At 35.3% G+C, this 8012-nt stretch overlaps 1 protein-coding gene across 3 annotated transcripts in view; it reads left to right on the top strand.

The window, feature by feature from the left end:
• CADM2 (cell adhesion molecule 2) overlaps positions 1–8012 on the top strand; it is a 655415-nt gene that overhangs the window by 285394 nt on the left and 362009 nt on the right. The gene's annotated exons all lie outside the window — the stretch shown is intronic.

Genomic DNA, 8012 nt, shown 5'->3' with positions numbered 1-8012 from the left:
TTAAATATATATATATATATGTACATATACACACCTTTTGAGCAGTATCTGCTCTTGTAGAACAAGAGGGCACTTTTATTATGTGAACTTGTGTTAGAGTTGACGCTATGTGCAGCTGGAGTTCAAGAGAGTTGCAGTCATAGCTGACTGAGTTGTTAATGGCCACAAGGTAAAGATAACAGTCATTTCCCTTAAAGAAATCAGCAGCTTAGACCTCAAGTATATTTTTAGTTCAACTGGGGGGAGAATGCATGTATATGAATTAAGGACTGATTTACTTTCTAAGCAACTTAATGTTTTCTTCCTTTTTCTTAAGGCTGCCTTTGCCTGCCTGTAATATTTTAACACTAATGCAATCTTTCAATGGAAAACCGCATCAATGGAAGAGCGGAGTTCTAGATGATGGTGCCAATGTTACTTTGTCTACTATTATTGATATGGTTTGGGCATTGCTTGTTTGGTAGCGTTCACAACAGAAAAGTGAAGCAAGAGGAGAGGTAGCATATTTCCACTAGTGGTGAAAATAATAAGGTTGGTCTGTTATCTTCTATGTTTCTGTCACTTAGCTGGGCAACAGCCAAAGAAAGAAGTTTTGGTTGGCTCATTTTACGTTTGTTTCTCCTACTGTTTGAAATGCCAGATTCACGAGCCTTATCTAGTAGAACTGCACAAATGGTAAAATGTTAATGGTGGAGTGGTGAAAGAGGCTCATGTATCATTACTGATACCTTTTATACTAGAGAATGCCAGACCTGTAAGAAGACAAAAATTTGAACCAAAGTATAATGGCTGCAATGTATTTAGAAGGACATTTTTTAAAAGGGGAAATGTAATTTACCTTACAAAACCTGGAAGCTCTTGCTGAGTAAGTTCTCATTTGCTTTTGATCTGCAAATTACTCACAGACAGGGATAGAACAAAAACTGGAGAGTCTGCTCTAGAAGTGATTGCAAATGGGTTCTTAAAACACAATTCGTTGTTTTGTTTGTTTGTTTGTTTTGAAAATGAATTGCAATCTATTTTCTGCAAGCCTGTGTTACAAATAATGCAGAATAGAAATGGTAATCACTGAACCTCTATGGTCATTTGTGTTTTAATCCCGGAGAAGGTCTATGCTAGTTTTATTAGGTAGTGGAAGAGACATGGTCTCTTCAGGTTCTTTTTGCTCTTCAAGTCATTGCACACATTTATTCACTTCCATATATGCATGCCCTATGGAAAATGGTTGCTGCCTCAGGCACCTATACTCCTGCATAATGGCTTGCCTTGAGTGAGAATTACGTGACAAGATTGTGAATTGAATAACATGTTATTTTTTAGCTGCATTAATTCCCTGGTATTTAGTGTGCAGCCACACAAGTGTTCATACTGATACAAAGTAAGTGGTGTTATGGGGGCAAGAAGAAACAGTAGCAGTGACTCCTTTTGAAGAGTTAATTGAGAAAACATTACTCTAGCATTTTAGCAATCACACTAAAAATAGTCATTAGTATAGTAATTAGTCTATAGTTAGTACTATTTTATTTTTTTCTTTTATCTCTCCTCTTAAAAGGACTGTGAAAGTTCTTGTTCTGGGGTCTGGCAGTCTGGTACTGGTGGAATTATTCACGAGTCCTTATTGTCTGCTGGCCAGGCCACCTCCATGTCTTTGCAAGGCATCTATCTGCTGCCTAATTACCCAACAGCTCTAGTTATCCTCCTGCAATGCCTCCATAAACCCTGCTTCTTACCATAAGTTCCTGTTGTACCATAATACGTCCAGACTGTCTCAAAACTACAAATTACCTTTGCTTCTGCTCCTTCTTCTCATCTGCCTCCTGAATCTCTCAGCCTTTCCTGAAACCCAGCTCCTCATTATGCAGGTTCACAGTGTTCATTGCTGCAGCCTCTTCCTGCAGCTAACAAGCTGGCATCCATTTACTCCTTAGACACCTTCAGCTTCTATTTGCCACATCCAGCACAGCTTGAAGCAGTTTGTTTTGCTATAAATTGGAGTTCATGGTAACATACAATGTATTTGGAAATGTCACAATATTTAAATAACAAACTTGCAAGCCCATAAATAACAAAAAAAAAAAATAAAAAAAAAAAAAAAAAAATCCATAAGCAGTGGTAACAAGATGACTCTGTTTCTGCAGTGTTAATGACTTATATAGGTCCTTGTCTGTAACTGGAATCTCTTCAGGAAAACAGAAACCTCTCCTAACTTCACTGGGTTTTAGACCAAGCCATATGTTTTCAGACAGGCTGCCAGACCACCCACTACCATTCATCTCCATCTTCTATTTATTTTTATTGTGACAACTTCAAATTACATTTTTCCTGTTTTATTCTCAGAACTTTTTCTGCTTTTACAAAAATCTCTTCAGATAAAGTATTTGCAAAGAAACAGATGGTGATCTTCTTTTCTGTGCTGTGAAAGGACAGCATTTCTCAGTTTAGTAAGCAAAGTGAGACCCTTGTGGAATTCTGTGCAATCAGAAGGCTAAATCAGGCATCTGAACATGCAGTCAGTCCATTGCTATTAATCAGCACAGCGACAACTATATGTTATGCCTGAAAAATATTTGAATTACATCCTGATTGTTAATATGAAAAAAGAGTTCATGATGACATACCTTTCCTACTGGCCATTCTCAGTAAAATAAAAATCTAAGTACAATATTTGTTTTCCAAGAACCATCATTACTCTTCATTTTTTTTTAAAGAAAACTGCTATTTTCTCTGTTGGGACAATAGACCAAAATAAGGAACACCACTGGAGAAAACAATGTCTGGAGTACAGTATCTTTACAGATGAGAAATGGGAAAATTCTGGCAAAGTGGGTCATTTTTGTTATCTCAAATTGCAATTAGGAGAATAAAGATCCTTCAGATCTTGAAATGTAGTTCAATAAGAATACTACTTCTGAAAGACTGTTCTATAAGAAGAAAGTCTAGAGAATAGAAATACTTGATCTTTTTTTCTAATTGAATCACTTAGCATGTTCATTCATACTAAATAAACTATTGCAGAGGTTTTTTTTTTTTTTTTTTTTTTTTTTTTTTTTTTTTTTCCTATCAATACACATTTTAAAGTAATATACTTCATAATAAGTAGGACATGCTCTTTTTTTCTTGCTTTCATTTGAAGATTGCACCTTTTAATGGTAACTGACAAAGATGGAAAGACCTAATGCTTTTCTTGCCTTCCTACTTACATACTGATATATGAAAGCTTAAAAAGTCTATTTTACTTCTTTTATCTCTTTTTTTCAGATTAAGTGTTTTAGAAGACACACCAAGGAAAGCTTAATAAGTAAAATGGAGTTCTCAGGTGTCTGAAGCTTTAAAAAGAAAAATTAAGAGAAGGACTATTTTTAAAGGAAGCATTTAAAGCTAGTTCAAAGTTAACATCCAGCACCACAAAGGCTGGTGCTTAAGTTCAATAGCTTCAGGTGATAAAAATACTAATTGTTTTGCATATGTGATGAGAAAACTTTTAATAAATATATTATGCCACCAACACCGTATTCATCAGCAATACTTGTTAGTCTTGAAAAAGCTGTTCCTTCTTCCTTCAAAGTAGGATATGTGAGCTGTGCAAATGTGAGGTTTATGCAACAAAGAATTGTGCTTGCTAACCCAGAAAATGGGTTCATGTCAACACCCAGTAAGATTTAGTTCATTAAATGTGTTGAAAAGGAAATTTCGCAATATCAGGGCTGTGGTATACTGTAACAGTTCTGAGTACTGTAACAATCTGATGGTACTATAACAATTACTATATATGATATTAAAATCTAAGATATTCCCAATGGCTTGTTTCCCTCCTGTTTTCAGATCTTTTATTTTTATAGATATTGGCCTATTAATTGTTTCTCAAGTTTAGTAGAAGGAAACAGATACATTTTAGTATAAGCTTCAGATTTTGTACTTATGTGCCAATACCTTATTACTGAATTTGGCTCTTCTGCTGAAGTGGGCTGACAAAAACATATGGTGGTAGTTTATTTATTTATTTTTATTGGTCAGAAGTACGTACACAGAACCTAGCCTTTTGTGCATTTCTAGTCTGGTAGTACAATTATTGTGCTATGCTTCTCTGGCCCTCTATATGAGAATTTGCATAATAACTTCTCTGATTCCCCCCATACACTTACTACCCCTTCTACCCTCTCTCCCCCCCCCCCCCCCCAACTAATAAATAAATAAATAAAAATATGAACTCTCTCTATATTTCTATAAGCTGCTTCCAGTATTAGCTAAGTAATTATGCTACATTTAAGGCAAGCGTCTGCCTATGACTTAAGTGAATAAAAAAAAAACAGATATGAAGATAAAAAAAAAAAAATCCCTTGGAGATCTATTTTATGTTCATCTATATCCCATGAATTGGTCATCCAAATTTGGCCACAAGTTGTCTTTGATAGTTCACAGATAAAATAAAATTGATCCTAAAGATCAACAATATCGATCAATAACAGAACTTAAACTACAGTGCTAGGTACCAAAGAGAGAACTGTAGTCACAATTGGCATCTGAAGTCACCACCTTGCCACTGCCTGTATTTTAATGTCTGCTACTTTAATTTGTTTTAACAAACAGTTATGAAAGCATGTGTCAAATAATATGTAATTTTAACATAAAGTCTGGCAATAACGAAGTCGCAACATAATCACCCATTTATAATATATGACATACATGTAACTGGTGGCCTCAGAGGAGAAACAGAGCAATTTCATTTGCTCATTATATTCTTCTGACACAAAGATGCAGTGCTTAAGAAACTTCTGAATGGTAACTGAGTATTGAAAGAATGAACTCAGTACTCCTTGGGCAGTTCTAGACATACTATGATATTTACTCTAACATGTTATTTCTTGTCTATCTTTTACCACGTTTCAGACAAGATGTGATCAGACTCATCAGTTAAGCCTAATACAAGCAACTTGATTTACTGAAGGCAGTGGAAATACTCAAATGGTTACATTTGGATATGTGTTTGTGTACCTTAGTACCTTAGAAAAGATGTGTTGTATGAACATTGCCAATGGAGTCGTGGAAAAGGTAGGCAATTTAGTTCAGAAGACATTTGAGAACATATCTGCCTGTTTTCTAAAACTTTGCATATATAGGTAGATGTATATGCCCAGAAAATTGCTTAGTAAATGCGTTCTGTGTAGAAATAGAGAGAAGATGCACTATTTTAATGTATCAATGCTTGTTATGAAGTATATTGATATGTTAATATTTCATAAAACAATATTTCTCATTGGAATAGTATTTTAAATTATTTTTGCAGTCTTTGCTTCTACCCACTGAGTTATAGTTTTGAATATAAAAATAAATTATCTTGTACTTATTTTGCTGAATATATAAATACAATTTATAATCTTCTACCAATTAGCTTTTCTCCTTAGTAGTATTTCTGAAGCATTCATTGCTGTTGTAAAATTCTATTAAGATAAGAAAATACAGACTGTTAGACTTCCCTGCTTAATTTTTCTTGAGACTGTCACATAATGTTTTTCCCAGTAAGCTGGAAAGAGAGAATGTAATTTGTACTTTCCAAAGCTTTTGATTTGAACTGATTGGTATATTCTTTCAAAGAGCTGAGTAAGTTTTATTACCGTACAAACATGACCTTCAGAAAAAGGTTAAAGATATCTTTAACAAACTACTTTCCCAACCACTTGAAGAGAAACAGTTAGGAAATGACTGGGCTCAGCTACTCAGGTAAGTAGCCCTCATTAATTGTCTATTACTGACACAGTCATTATTATCAGACAATTGACAATTGCTGATATTAAATCTGGAACAAGCATACACAATCAACTAATGAAATTGAAATGCCAGAATTAAGATGCTGCAAGTTGTCTTTCATAGCTAATGAGGAGATTTCTGTAGTCACGCCAGTAGTTGCAAGTATTTAATGGGATCCTTTATGGGGTTTATAGTGAGTAAGATCATGTGGTTTAATTACTTCTGGCATCTTAATATGATCTTCATTCTTTTCACCTTTCACATGAGGAGACTCATTACTTTTCTCCGAGGATTCAGTATGATAGACAAAATGTCAGAAATAATTAAAACTAATGATAGCCACACAGAAAAATGTTGAGTAGAAATTCAGTCTACCTGGTATTGAGAATTCCCCTTGGAAATCTGAAATGAAATGTTTCCTACCTGCATTCGGAGTCCTTCTCATCAGTCTCATAGCTTCATCAGTTTGATAGTGGTGTGCTTCTTTGACACCCTGATTTATTGGTTTGTGGGAAAGAGGTCAAACATTTTATGGCCTCACATTGTTTAGGCTGTCTTTATAACTCCCTGGATAGAATGATTGTTTTGAGATAAGAGTGGCTCCAGTTTAAAATCCAGTGTCCTGAAATTTGTTGTCATGGTCCCCAGGTCCCTTTGGCAATAAGAGCTATGCTTGGCTCTGCTGTATCGTTGATAAGGCTTTTACACCAAAAATTAATATTATTTGAAAACATAAATTGGGATTCTTTGCAATTCTGACTCATTGTATGTACTCCAGCAGTTTTGCCTTCATTACAGTCTTGGCAAATTTTCATAACAGCCATATGAGTAATACAGCTTTTCCTAATACTAAATAGTTACAGCAGAGCAGACACAAGATTTTCTACTCAGGATATGAATAAATTAGAATAAGATATTGTCTTCAAGTGGAATACGAACACTTGGCTCTTGTGTGAACCTTTTGAAATTTATGCCTGAAATTACAGATTCAGTTTCTTAGCAATGCTTGTAGCACAGGCTAGTTGTGACTGCTGAGGGCAGCTAGGTTATTAAACAAACCAAAAAAAAAACCAAAACAAAACAAAAAAAAAACACAAATTACTCTGAACTGGAAATGAGAGGCTCTGCCATTTTTACGTGGACATGGTGGGTTAAGGCCATTTATACTTAGGGCTGCTTTCCTTTACAGCTCTGAACTTCTTCCTTGCCTGGCAAGAGGCCCTGGTATGCCAGTGCCTTTGGTCATGGGGTGGAGAAGATGCAAAATCAGAGACTCTACTTTATGGCTACTTTAGGTTTTTACACTTACTTGTCTGACAGTTCTGTTCACTTTGAGCCTGGAACCATGGAGTGGGTACCTCATGATTCCTCTTGAGGAGACTGTGGTAAGGGAACATGGGCAGCAGAGGTTGAAAACTCCATGTGAGAACTGGATGGTCACTGTGCTGTTACTAAGTAATGTGTGCAACATACATGTTGGACATAAGTAGCTTTCTTTTTCACACTTGCTATTTGGGCAAAGAAGAGGGATGGTTAAGGTGATTGTGGAGAGCACCTGATCACACTGGCTGGTGGTGCAGATCTGTCTCAGCTGGGTTCTTCTCAAACAGAGATTTCCTGAACAAAAGGTCTATGAGTTCTTCTCATCCTTTTCACTTTGTGTTAGGGAAAGAAAGCTGACCAAGGCAAGTGTAAATGATGGATTGTATAGTTGTATTCTACATTGACTTGGAATTGATAGCAGTGATAAGACCTTCACTCTACAATGTATAATTATTTCAGGATCTTCTCTAGAGATCATGTTTCTGCAGGTTTTTTTGTGTTTGTTTGTTTTTTTTAATCGTAGTTAAGAGTGACCCCACGTATGATTTATGTAAAAAGAGTAGGGATGAGGACTAAGCATGATGATACCTGAAGATTAGTTTTAAAATAACAATCGCTTTAGCCTCTAAATCTCTCTTTCCTTTTCTTCTCAGTAACTAACCTTCAGAAACTCTAAATACAAGCAAAATTGTTACAAATGTTCTTAAGTTCAAGCATTTGAGAGTCTTTGAGTGTATGACTCTATTTCTCTATTTTTTTTAATTCATCTTTACTCTTCCGTATAACAGAAATATAAACAATACTTGGAAGCTGAGGTGTTCTGTAGACTGAAATATTACTGACTTGGTTTCTTGCCCACCCAGAATTCTTAGCTGTAAGATATGCCATTTTAATCTAGGACCTATAAAAGACCTATTAATAGAAGTCACGTAAGTATTAAGAAT

Source organism: Anas platyrhynchos, chromosome 1 (assembly GCF_047663525.1).
Source record: "Anas platyrhynchos isolate ZD024472 breed Pekin duck chromosome 1, IASCAAS_PekinDuck_T2T, whole genome shotgun sequence".
Lineage (NCBI taxonomy): Eukaryota > Metazoa > Chordata > Aves > Anseriformes > Anatidae > Anas > Anas platyrhynchos.
Note: the sequence above shows the minus strand (reverse complement) of the source record. Positions and strands in the feature narration are given on the sequence as shown.